Raw genomic sequence first — 13422 nt, 5'->3', positions numbered from 1 at the left:
TTCTATCACCTAGCACCATATACACTTGGCATCTATACCCCTCAGCCCTCACATCACCCGACAGGACCGGTGGACCGACGGACAGTCAGCGAGCCTGGCTGCCATCATCTCCGCATAACAGCCGTCCGGCTACCTTCCTCTCCGAGTGCGCCTCGCCGGCTCTCCATGAACAGGCCTCCTTTGTGGCCGTCTGTAAGGCAAGCCGCTCGGATCCGGCCCGCTGTCGGACGGCCGTTCCGGCCCGTCAGAGCCGACGTGCCTCCGACGCGCTATTATCCCGCTCCTGCCGTCGAGAGGGGCGTGCCGGCTGACGGTCCCGCCGCCCGCCGTCCGCCCGCCGCCGTCGTCGGTCTCGATGACCTGTTGGGAAGATGTGGCCTTGGGTCGTGCCAGTTCATGGTTTGTGGTGAGATTCCAACATGGCGCCGCCAAGCGCGAATCTGCGGCGAATGATGTGAGGGAGAACAATCACTCGCTCTGCTCCGCGGCAGTGGCAGCCGACGCGCCCGGCTACAGAAATAGATGGCTGATACAGCGCCGTTGTCCAAACATCAGAAAAACAAGAGGGGAGCCAAGAGCCGGCGAAAAAATAGCGACGTGGACGCGTCGATAGCGGCCGGAAGGCGCGGCTGGCAGCCGTGGCGAGCGGCGTTCGACGATCCTGGCGTCCAACACCGCCGTCGGCGAGCGCAGAAGACGTAGGCCATGGACGGCCGACGGAGTCGCTCGGTCCACTTCACCGTAACTATCGACATGGAGTCGGTACCGAGAACGGCGCATGTTGCGCCTCTTGCTGCGGTTAGCCGCCATTACACGTCTTCATGACTGGCAACAGTTTGCGATGTGGTGTAATGTTCCGCGAAACTCGCCCACTCGTGTGTCATTGTAACTAGGCTTGCACAATTATCTTTCCGTTAATCGAGAGTAAGTTATTGCATCATTGTATGATGTGTACGCGTCACGAACAATGCTACGAGGCGGCGTCGGGCCTCATCGGCCTGGTTTTCAGTCTGGGCCGCTCGCGCTGTGGGGGGTCCGGCAGCATTCCAAGAATCGGGATGTCATCCGTCGGATTCGCACAACAAAGTCCTCAGCCTCCTCGGACGCCTGTTATCAGGGTCGTTAATCAGTTATTCACATGTGCTGTCCGTGTGGCGCTCTGTGTTCGGGCGACTCGAGAGTCTGGAGCAGCAGCGACGGGCTGACGAGCCGCCCTCCTCCCCTTCATCAAACGAAATCGAGGGCTCGCGTCCGCTCAACAGCGTCAAGAGCCGCACGGACAAGTGCGGGCGAGGCAAAACAAGGGCGGTGGGCAGAGGGGAACGGTCATGGGCAGGTGTTTGCGGGACCAGCTGAGGTGCGGTGTCAGACCCAGACGTCTGTCAAAATCGACCACCTTTGATGGGAGAATGGATGATGATTGTTATGCCAATCAACGAAATAATTTGGAAGGGGAAGGTAGAAACAGCCTGCTGCTATTGCTGGACAAACGCATCTTTTATAAAGGGTATGATCCATTTTACGAGACATGTCTCGTTTGCTTGTGCTCCGATTATGGGGGCAAAGGCTGAAGTGCATCTTCGTGAAAATTTATCACAATTGTCACAGATTGCAGAGTGACTTACTGAAGACAAAGTCGCAATAGGAAATATTGGGTCGAAGGAAGACTGCATTGCAGGGATTTGTGCGTGTGCGGAGATGCATTCCTCACAGCTGTTGCAGTGCGCACCGCGGGTTGCATAACATTCCCGAGACTGCAACCCAGGCCAAGAAGGCATCTCACAACTGCAATGCGATACTGTAACGCTTAGCTCCGGATTGGAAGCTATCACATTGGAAATGAAAAACGCCGTTTTATTTATTAATCGCTTACAGTTTTTTTTTTCATCTGACTGCATCAAATCATCTAACGTAGCAAACTCAATTGCATCGCCTCTGCTCAGGGAAGATGAGATTATTTGAACATGACTAGACTGCAAGGCTTTGTTAATCTGTCGACCAATGCAAGTAATATCGGTGAGGAGATCGGTTTCATCCAGCAAAACATCAGTAAACACTTGGGAATGGAGGTAGGACACGACACCACCAGCTGTTTGAGACTTAGAAGTCAGAACATATATGCATTGCATAGGCATTGAGAACAGTCAAATCCATTGAAATGTAAATGATCGTATTTTTTAACACATGTTGAGGAAGCCACGATACGAAATATGACACCGGGAAATGCTCGACGGAGTGCAATCTAACGAAAAAAAAATGACACTACATGTTAGTCATGCAAGCATATCGAATACTTCTCCGAATATCAAAATTTCAGGCAGTTGAAAATCAACATGCCTTAGCTGACTTGAAAAGCATTGCAAGATAAATGCAAGGTGAATAAAACCTCCATCACTTTTCTCCAGCGTACAGCAGGACGTCTGTTTTCATTACAGTTCATGTAGGTATACTCGCATATCGAAATTTGCATTCCTTTTGAAGCTGCATTACCCTGAAATAAAACAGCCGATAAATGCTAGCCTTCTGGAAGCCTTACTGTACATCAAACGATCGCTGCCGTTGTCAAAGAGCTCGTAAACTTTCGAGATGCGTTCAATCACGGTGCGTAGGATGCATTTTGGCTCACCTTACGACGCTGTATGGCGTGTTACGGCGGGTTTTTGTCGCCACGATCCTCTGATATCGCTTGGTATCACATTGGGACCTGGGATAAGGGTGATCCTGGCCGTTAAAGTGCTACCTGTGCCCGTGGAGGGGTCGATCGTAAACGGCGAATGGGGGAAGGAGAGGAATGGACCGGTCATCTGAGGCCCGGGTGGCCTTACGATGTGTGGGGTCCCTCAGAACGTGTCGATAGGAATGTTTGACACAATTGTATTACATGACATACGGCACGGGAAATTGGCAGGCATCCGGCACATGCAATGTAGCGTTGGGAACACGTAATAAGGTTTGACAGAAGTTGAATTGGTTCAAAGCCAAAATATTGATAGCACTGTTCCTTCCTTTGAGTTTTGAGAGAGTGCAAAGAGCTAAAACCCTCTCACATAATTGACAAAACCGCAGGACTTCATTACAAGGCACAGTCGAACCCTAAATCGGAGCAGGGCCATTGTCCACCTGCTAACTGTGCTAAGAAAGATTGTCGTAATGCATAATATAACAGCAGTATAGTTCAGCAGTGTCATTGTGAGTCAGTTTCTCGTGACTAACCCAGTGTCAATAGCTCACGTGCTCGGACACGTTACTTCTTCAACATGCACTTAAACCTAATGGCTCCAAACTTTCGCACTGAATGAATTTCCTCATTTTCCGAAGAATAGCGCGTCCCAGTGAAATACCAACAGCTTGAATAACTCCCGATGCACGTTCTCCTCCGCAGAAGTCAATGGTAAGGTACTACCGCGCGACCCTTGACCCCAATGTTTACGCAATGGGTGCCTGGGCCCGCTGTGATAAATGAACACAATTACGTGCATTACCATTCATGACTTCCCTATCTACGGGCGGCCGGGAGATAACAATCATCACGTACCGATTGATCAACACATCTCGGAGAATATCGAACAGAAGTAGGAGTAGGCACGCTCTCCTGGTAACTGGGTAACGGATTAGGGAGTCTGCGCCAGATACGGGTATTCATTCTCATTGGATGCTTCTGCTTAGCATAGTGATCAAAGCCGAATGCCTGCTCCGCCTTCCGTTATGAGAATCGAGTGTATGAGGGTGGGAAGGGAGGAAAAGAGAAGAGAAGAGAAGAGAAGAGAAGAGAAGAGAAGAGAAGAGAAGAGAAGAGAAGAGAAGAGAAGAGAAGAGAAGAGAAGAGAAGAGAAGAGAAGAGAAGAGAAGAGAAGAGAAGAGAAGAGAAGAGAAGAGAAGAGAAGAGAAGAGAAGAGAAGAGAAGAGAAAAAGACCACCTCTGACTCCACTATCAACCACCACAATCAACCAAAGTCTTCAACTCAGCAGCCAGCGCACACATTTCGGCATCATCGGCGTCGTGATTATATCGCGGTGTTTGTCAATGCTGATGCTGTAGCTTGGATACAATTGAAGCACACATCACTGGTAAAGCTCCGGTGGACACTGAGGTCAGGACTGTGAGCTCTCGACCGCCCAGGTATCGACCCATCCCGCACCGTCCAGTCGATTCCGATCGGCCACCTAAATAATCTGATATAGCGCCAGTTCAAGGGTCAGCCCCACCCGATTTCCTCGGAATCTATTTGGCCTTTGTGCGGTCGGCCGACTTTTGTTTGCGCTGATGGTTTGTTTTGTGCCCAGGAGACAATAGAGGGGCATAATTAACTGCCTCATACGAACAAAGAACTGTTGGGATAGGCATGATCTACTCTGGTAATCGAGATATGGGGTACATGTAAATGAGCTGCCCGTTTTTGAGCCGGGCGACCCATCAGAGATGCACGTTCGGAACATCAGTGAGAGGAGAAAGGAAGAAGAAAGCTTATTACATGTAAACCTTACACCACACTCATAATCACTCTTTCAGCCGAAGTCTGACACCTCTCGGACGACACGTTTTCCCAATAAACATGGTTCCTGTCGTGGTCGCCGCGATGCCAGTTAACGCAGACAGCGCACGCAAACGTTGTGCCATTACCATTACCGCGGATGTCCGTTTGTCGGATGTGGGCCCATTTCTGAGAGAGACAGTGTGTTACTAATGGGAAATTTCGGGCCCCCGGGGAGACGGTACCGTCCATTAGACACGCCTAGCTCACGCCTTTCTGCCCACCGGAACTCCCCGATAATGAGTCATTCGGCTTCCATCCCGGTCTATTTGTGGTACAAATGGCAGCATCAGCATTCACCTCGCTTACACACCGATGCCGAATGTCAGACTAAATTGATGCTTCAAATTCCAGAAGCTCCAAGTAAAACAAATATATCTCAGAGGGAAAATCACGATGAGAAATCCGCTCTTTCTGACAGAAAAACATCATTTATTGAAACATGCCGATTTTTCTTAGAGTGTTCCTGAAATGGGCATACGAGACATAAAGAATGATCATCAAGATACATGTTGCAAGAATATATTGAGTAACACCTATCAAAACCTCGCGACGTGCTCAATCCAGAACAGTTTTGCCGTAATGATGCGGTCCATTCAAGCTACGACCGTGTATTTACCAAAGCAGCAGACAAATATCGAACACCATCGCGTGTACTCATACAACCGTAAAAATCGATCAGACCATAATTTATGATCAATTTCCGATTACCCATTGTGTTGATCGGATCGCGCGAGCGTTCCCATGCCGGTGGAGCTCGCCGGCAATGACTGCACGATTCTGTCGCGCCGGCGTCTGGCCGGCATTGTGTCCCCATTTCACGGCTCCTGTTCTGCCGGGCTCGCCCACAGCCTGTCACCCCTCCTAACCCTGTCGGCGCCGTCTTCAATTAATGGTCCCGCCGCAGCGCGATTTGTTCCCCATTTCGAGTGGCCGTTGTTGTCGCCGCCAGCTGCAGAGCCCGTGTAATGCCGACTGGCCACGGCGGCCCACAACGGAGGCCTGTTTATATGCGCGGCGTATTGGCCGCGAGGCGGCTCGAATGTCGCGCGCCGATAAATAAATACGCCTGTGCGCGTACCGGAAGGGTATGGTCGGTCGGCCCGCCTGCCCGCCATCCGGCCGACCCTCAGGTCACCAACCCCGCCACAACCCGTTCAATGCACCGGCTACACGGCTCCCAGCCATTGTCGAGTAGGCTTAGAACGTGGAAAGCTTCGGTAATTATTTAAAGTACCCAAAGACAATTTTGTAAAGCGTGAATGCTTATGTCATTCATAAATAAAGGCCAGGTAAGTCTTGCTGCTGTATGAAACCCCTAATTTTTAATGTTCTGTCTTCTCTATTTCCTTGCATTTTACGAGTAGAAGATGCAAAAACTGGCATGATTTTCACTGTCGGCAAGAATCAAAGGCCTCAGTTCATATTCCCTTTCCTTCAAACAGGGCCAGATCCCCTTCTGATCCGCACCAGAGTCGGCTCACCAAGACAGGGCCAATCCATCCCCGTCTCTCGACCCTACCTAAACGGGGGCAGGGTGGCGGCCGAACCAGATGTCCGTCGTCCAGCTGCCTCCCCTCCTTCGTCGCCATCGACGCTCACTCCCCGTCGGAACCGACGCGTAGAGTGCAGGGCGATAGGAGGGTGGGGTGGAGGCTCCCCCGGTGGTGTTGAGTCCGTGGTCAGGCAGGGTCACCAGCTAATTAATACATGTAAATGAACGGCGGCGATGGCATGCAAACGGTCAAAACTGGACCAATGCAGCTGGCTGGTTAGGTTCAGCGCCTAATTTCATGGACTTGCCGCCTGACGTTTGAACGTCGATCATTCAGCTGCCATATGTTTTGCAACGTTTTTATTTTTACTGAATATGCGGCTTATAACGTCCCACAAAAAGGTTTGTTAGTTAGATAGCCATCACTACATGTTTTAAATGTTTTTTACAAAAAAAAAACTTTGATGCCTCGAGACCATGGCAGGTTATTCGCACCACTCCGCCTCGTACGACTCGTCGGAGCCCAGCATACGGTTATCCACCCGTATCTTTCAGTTCTTAAGGTTGTGCTTAGCTCGTCGAGTTTATAACATAACCATTCCGTTTTATTTCGAGGCATTGAACTCTTGGGAAATGAAGATCTGCCAAGCGACCTGTCTCTTTCCTCTAACCAGGACTGAAAGAAATTTGTTGAACACAAATGCAGACTTCAGACCCACAAAAAAACACAGAGATGCGAGATCCAACCACCGGCCCTTGCAAGACACCTGCATCGTAAAGCCGGTTTTACAGGGCCCAGGTACGCGTTCTGCGCCCTTGTGGCACACTTGGGCCCAGATTGGGTCATCTTGCCGGCAGAGATCGACCCGCTCGGCGACCAAATTAGTCGGTCTAGTCCATCGAACGCGCCACTGATGTGGGCCACCGCAGACTTACCCGGTCAAACAAATTCCAGATTGTGCCGTAAAACCGGCCTCCGGGTGTGCGATTGAGCCGGCGCCATGCTGTTTTACTCCGGTAGTGGCGATTTTATAGAGCTGTTTTCCGGCGTCATCGGTAGTCTACTACCCTGACGGAATTGAATGAAGATGCTACGTGTGGGTGGGGTGGTACAACAGCTCGATATGAGTCTGGAAGATGGGAATAGCGGCATTTCGCTGTAAATCGTTTTAAAATGTGTATGCCCTGAATTTCAACGATGAAGATAGCAGGATATGACCATGAAATGATCTTAGAAATGTGTGATATACATAAATAGGGGAAAGAACGAAGTTGTGCAATTAATGGAATGATAAGCAAACGTTACAAAACATCACACAATGTCAACGACACGATAACCTGTCCAAGTGCCCACGTTTCAGTGGTGAGGTTGTTCAACTGCCGCCGATCCCTGCTCTCGCTGTGTGACGAATGGTGCGCGCGGTAACACTTCCTCTGAAGTGTGCGGGTGGGGTGGGCCGGACGGGTGCGGCCGGCGCACCACCACCACCCGTGAGACATTATTTCATATCAATTGTTTCCGCCTCTCTCCGTTTTTGTGGGCATTCCGGCCTGGAATGGCCATTTAAAACGTCCAAAAACGACTCCGGTTCCGATTCCGAGTGCGCGGCGGCAGACGAAAACGCGTGGTGAGCTGTGCGATCACATGTCAGGAAATTGGTGGGAACTTATCCAATGAAGATCTTCTCAGGCCGCGACCAACAGCTTAGCATCGCTTGAGAGGCCATGTTTGACTGGGCGATGTTTAACGTAAGCTTCAGAAGTTTTGCGGTGCCACTTAGCAAAGTAAAAGAGCGAGTTAAATGTGATGTAAAGCTAATATTTGAAGTTGAAGCAGGATTTAGTTGTTTCAACCTCATTTTTCTGCAGATGCCTGTGGCCTGTGGGTTGCTGCAAATGGCGTCCAATGTTGGCAGTCTTGGTCCAGATAGCTACGTAGCCACTGACGCTGCTCCGAGCCATCTCAGAAGTCACTGCCGCTTCTGCAACTACCGCCATCGTCGCTGCAGTATAGCCGCAGCAGCCGGCAGCGCTAAAACAGCGATCTGACGACCACGGCATTATCATAAGTTGGCGTTATGTGCGTGGCCACCCACCGTTCTGGGGCGGGCCAGCCGCCTCAGCCAACACCTCGGACATGACGGATGGCCGCCGCCCGCCGCCGGCCGCCCTCCGCCCGCGCGCGCTGAGCTGGCGGGAATGCGATCGGTATGCGATCCAGGTATCGAGCTTAGCTCTGTTCTGGGGTGTTCAGAGGTGTTCAAAGGCTGCTCGCAATGGTGATGGTCTGTTGCTAGAAGGGGTTGTCCCACCACACTCATGGCCTGGGGCGCCACCGCCCACCACCCACCACCCACCGCCCACAGCTCACAGCCCACCGCCCAATGCTCACAGCCCGCAGCCCAATGCCAATGGCCCGCACCAGCCTCCTGCTGTTCAGCAATCGCGATGTTTCTGTTATGAAATCATGAACTTTCTCGCGTACGCACGAAGCTGCCAATCCTCCGTCAAGAGCCAAGTCGTGATCCGCACCCATCCCGAGCTCGAGATGCTGTATATCGGTCAATACCCATCGCTCCTCTGCCTCCGGTGCGCCGGGAATGTCTGCGATGTCGGTAAAAAGTTGACCTGCTGCTGAGATACGCCGCCGGAGCTGCACCCCGGGGTCGGGCTCGGCAGGGCGGAGGCAAGTCGGGGTATCTGTGAGACCGGCAGCACCCACTGCTAGGTCAATCCGCCGCGCGGGAGCACCCATCACTCAACGGAGATCGATCATGTCACGTGCGGGAGCGAGTTTTTAGAAGGTTGAAATCGGATTAAATGAGACATATTGCAAGAAAACGGGCTTGCCATTGTGCTCGATGTGCTTCTGAACGGTAGCGCTGCCATCTATAAGTCGGCTTGGCCGACGTCTTGTTGGTTACTGATTAGTATCTTTTTACATGGATTAGGTTTGTTTGCTAAAAGCTAAGGCTTTTTCGGTAGCCCAAAGCCATGACAAGTCCGCTAGTTTGAGAGCTTGTTTGGGAGCCTGCGGGCTTGTTAAGGGCTACAGATACCTAAGCGCTGACTCAAAACTACCTACAATTGCATCATATCCTGCAGGAGCCATCTACAAGTGCTCCATGCGTGGGCGTCAGGGGTCTCAGAGAAAACTGCACTGCCAACGCCCAGCCCCCTCCAGCCGACCAATCAGAGCCTCTCTGAGGCCACCAAGTGCGGTTAGAGCCAGTTGTCAGAACTGGCCGAGCGCAACTTTTCCGCTGATGGCCGTCTGGCCAGATTCCGCGGAGATGTGCGCCCTGTGGCCGACGGTGTGGCCGCAGGCGGGACGGTCGCGTGCCGAGCAGTCGTGTCCCGGGTCACAGCAAGCCGCAGCATCGGTGAGCGCCGCCTCCCGCCCTCTGTGGGCAAGCAATACCGTCTATCCTGACTTCTGCCTACTGACAACTACCTAAGCGTTGGCTATCACTTGCCGGCTACTACCGCCTGGCAATCTCGCACAATCACTTACCCCACATTTCACAATCACCGCAGCCTCCCGCAGCACAGCATACCACCCACTTCTGTGATTATCTGAAATAATCCTCCCTCAAAAAAATAATCCATAGCACCAAAAAGAATCCATAGCACCAAAAAGAATCCATAGCACCAAAAAGAATCCATAGCACAACGTATCATCCATCGCCATCCACCTTCATCTCACCACCATCCACTGCACTCGCACCCTTCTGCGCCTTTCACCATTACGGTACGCTGCACAGCGCACAGTGCACAGGCTGTGCATCAACAACCATTGTTAATTGCTAGTCGTCAGCCAGTCACGTCTTTTGTTCTCTTACCGCTGCGAAGCTGAAGAGGCAGCACGGGATGTTCTTTTGGTCCGCGAACAGCCGTCATCAGCTTCTGCAGAACAGTCCTACATAAAACCGTGCAGTGCGAGTGGTGGCGGCGGAGAGGATGATGACGTAAAGGAGTGTGTGATGCATTGTGGTGTGATGTGGTGTGATTGTGATTTGATGTGATGTATGGTAAAGTGAGTAAATGAGTAGCATAGTATGTCAAGACTAAGAGCACGAAAATCATCATAGAAAATCATCATAGGAAATGAAATTAGAAGACGATATGAGTAGGAAACTTTGGTGATCTCAGGAACCAGCTCGACATGTAGTGAAAGTGTTCATTATTGGACATAAATGGTATTTGAGTGTTTGCAGAATTTGTCGATTCAACTAACCGTCACCATCCGGTCTTTTGCCCCATTGTGCAAGACATTGCCCATAACTGTCGGTTCCATTTATTTTCATGCACCGTGTCATTTACACCACAGGAGGCCACTCATTTCGTGGTCAAAATTAAAGCTCATCTGGCGGCGTTGGACCGAAATTGCAGACCGATAAATGGACCTCCGGTCGACGCTGTCTTTGTGCTATCGACGGCAGTTCCGCTGATCGTCGCGGCGGCGGCGGCGGCGGCGGCGGCGGCGACTGACGCGGCACGCCGCTCCGTCATTACCGTGGTCAGACCAATCGTTACGGCCGATGTTCGGACCAATATACTGCGACTAATTCGGGCGGCGCGGCCACCTCTCAGTCGCTGACGGGTCACTCGCACAGCGCAGGCTCCCAATGCGGCCCAATAAAGATCGGCTGGTCGCGCCGGGCTGGGTTCGAGCTCGTACTGAGCCGCCTACGACGCCGTCCGAGCTGGCCCGGAGGACTGTTCTGTCGGCCATCACAAGCAATAATAGGAGCTGTTTTGGTCACCTGGGGTGCTGCTTCTGACCAAAGTGTAATGGTTGTGCAACTCTAGTGGTACAGAAGGAAAGCAGACGATATTTGTGTTCTACTTAAATTAATTTAGCTTATTGAGTGAATCTTTGTTGCTTAGGATTAGCGGTGTGGGAACTTACGAGCACCTGGGTTTAGATTTTGTTAGATAAGATAAATAAGATTACTTATGGAATGCAAAGGAGGTAACGTAATTGGGACTTTTAAAGCAATGCTTGCCGCGTCTCCTTCGAAATGTCAACTATGAATGTCTCTCCGCCTTCCCTCCAAGGTGAAATGCAATTACAGGTTAATTGGCTTATGTACTTAAACTCAATCAGAGTGGTTACATATTTTTAAACTGAGCTTTCTGCAATACCTGAGGGCATTTAATGTAATACGTTTCTAAGACTGTTATTATTAGCCTTTCCACGTTACGCTACTGGCTACGCCCTCCAAGCATCGAAAGAAAATAAATTTCCACCGCGTCATATGCCAGAGTGGGCGGTGATGCTCCTAATTGCCTCTCTATCTGACAGGGCTGTTTAAGTAATTTCACGGATCAAGCGGGGAACAACATATTTTCCGAGCGTCTTGCCTACAGGGAAACATTAATTTTCGACATAATTGCTCCGAACCGGGACCGTGTGATTGACAGGCCGTATCGATGACTGCCGTATTAAACCTTAATTACTGGTCCCGCGGACCCCCAGGTGACCTTGTTTGCCAGTGCTGAGATATGTCGGAATGCGGCAAAAATGAGCGGAAATTCATTTGTCCGCTGTGGTTTATGGCGCCGACATAAATCTCCCTCCTTAATCGAAGGCTCTGGATATTATCGTTTCATTAGCTGCCAAACATTTCATGAATCTGGTTATACCACTGCACCTCGGCGGCTTGTTCCTTAGAACATTGGTCATACGTGCCATTCCGAACACAACCGTGTCTCTGCACGACATCGGGCTATTTCAGAATGTACAGCATACCGGGCAATAATGACCTCACAGCTCTGCACGGCTCATCTTTGAGCGCGTTTGATCGTCCGTCGCGCCGGCCCTCTGAAGGCCCGCTCTCAGTGGTCGACAGATGACCGTCCCTTGTCGCGCCGCGGGCAGGTATGTGGGTAATTGTCAGCGCCCGGCGCGGCAGGACCACCAGGCTCACAGTGCGCCGCCCTAGGGGTAGACAAACCACCGAGAGGGGCTCTGAGGGCTTCCGGTCGGTTAGAGGGAGGTCTGTGATTGGAGCTCTGCTGCCAGATACTGGCTACCTGGTACTGGATACCGTCCACCGCCCGCCTCCACCGAGAGGGGCTTCCTGTCCAGTGGCGCAGCCAGGATTTCGTTTCGGGGGGGTCATCGCTTCCAAAGCGGGCCCCCTAGTGTGCGGGCCCCCACCCATTTTTCAGAATCTCTCCATATTTCATACGCATTCTGCTGGGCGGGCCCCCTTTACCTGCACGATAACCCTGAGCGAGTTTGAATCAGAAAATTTGCATAGAACAGTAGCTCGGTAATCACCCGGTCTTCACTTTTTACGCAAATTGACCACGACAGAAATATGTTACTATGACGTATGACTTCGTATCTTTCGAGTCCGATATGAGCCCCAATTCCGCAATATGCATAGCATATTATACGCAATCGGAACTGTTGCCTGCTTCTGTCGCACAAGATTTAAAAGTAGTCCCATGTGCCTGTCCTAAGTCATCTATTGGCTGCTGTAGTAGATTGTGCTTTTATTCTTCTTCATTACGTGAATTCGCTCGTAAGAAGTTTTAACCCTCGCCGGCACAGGGGGGAGGGGTTGATGCAACCCCCTAAGGTTTTTTTTTTCGCGAAGAACTCGCGTAAAAAAGCGGCTGATCGCGACGTAACTTCCATAGTGCGCTGAAATTCGCGCAACTTATAGAACAAGGATGGGTAACGTGCCTGTGAAGAGTCACAGCTCGATCGGGCCGGTGGTGAGCACATGGCGCGTGCTCAAAAAGTGCAAATTCGCGTCATAGACTTTACATGCATAAATCGGCTTGCAAAAATGGGCGACAATGGCTCAACTTGCCCGACACGGGTCCGGTCCCCGTGCAGTATCTCGGTAACCGTGGGTCCGATCGGCACGAGGAACACAGTATCGTGCATGAGAATCGAACGGGCTATCGAATGGTGTGCGGTGCAGGGATGGCACGCGCCACGTGCACCCGTGAGGGCACTTATGCTTGAAAAATTGACGTTTTGGACGGATTTTGGACTTAATGCTATTTTTGGGTGACTGTCAGACGGAGCGGGTTCAAACAACGCTTATTGGCAAGAGAAATGTACCTACCGCCTCTCATGGGAAAATTGTGAAAAGCTAATTGATCAAAAACAAGGTGGAACAAAGTGCTGGAGAAAATAGCATTTGCTTATGACTTACTTAATTACAGGGGTTTTGCTACATAACCTGGTATGTTTGACAATTGAAATGGGCATAGATTGGAAGAGCATTCAATTGTGACCAAGGTCCAATCATCGCTTTTGCATGACGAGCAACAATATTCTTAAGAATATAAATGTTTCAAACCTCTACATAGTAATTCATCGATGGCTTTCACTCTTCAATAGCCTACGCCAACCTATGTCATGAAATA

This window comes from Amphibalanus amphitrite, unplaced genomic scaffold, assembly GCF_019059575.1.
Source record: "Amphibalanus amphitrite isolate SeventyFive unplaced genomic scaffold, NRLGWU_Aamphi_draft 000156F_arrow, whole genome shotgun sequence".
Classification (NCBI taxonomy): Eukaryota; Metazoa; Arthropoda; class Thecostraca; order Balanomorpha; family Balanidae; genus Amphibalanus; species Amphibalanus amphitrite.
The sequence above is the reverse complement of the archived record's forward strand: the minus strand, read 5'-3'. Positions refer to the sequence as shown.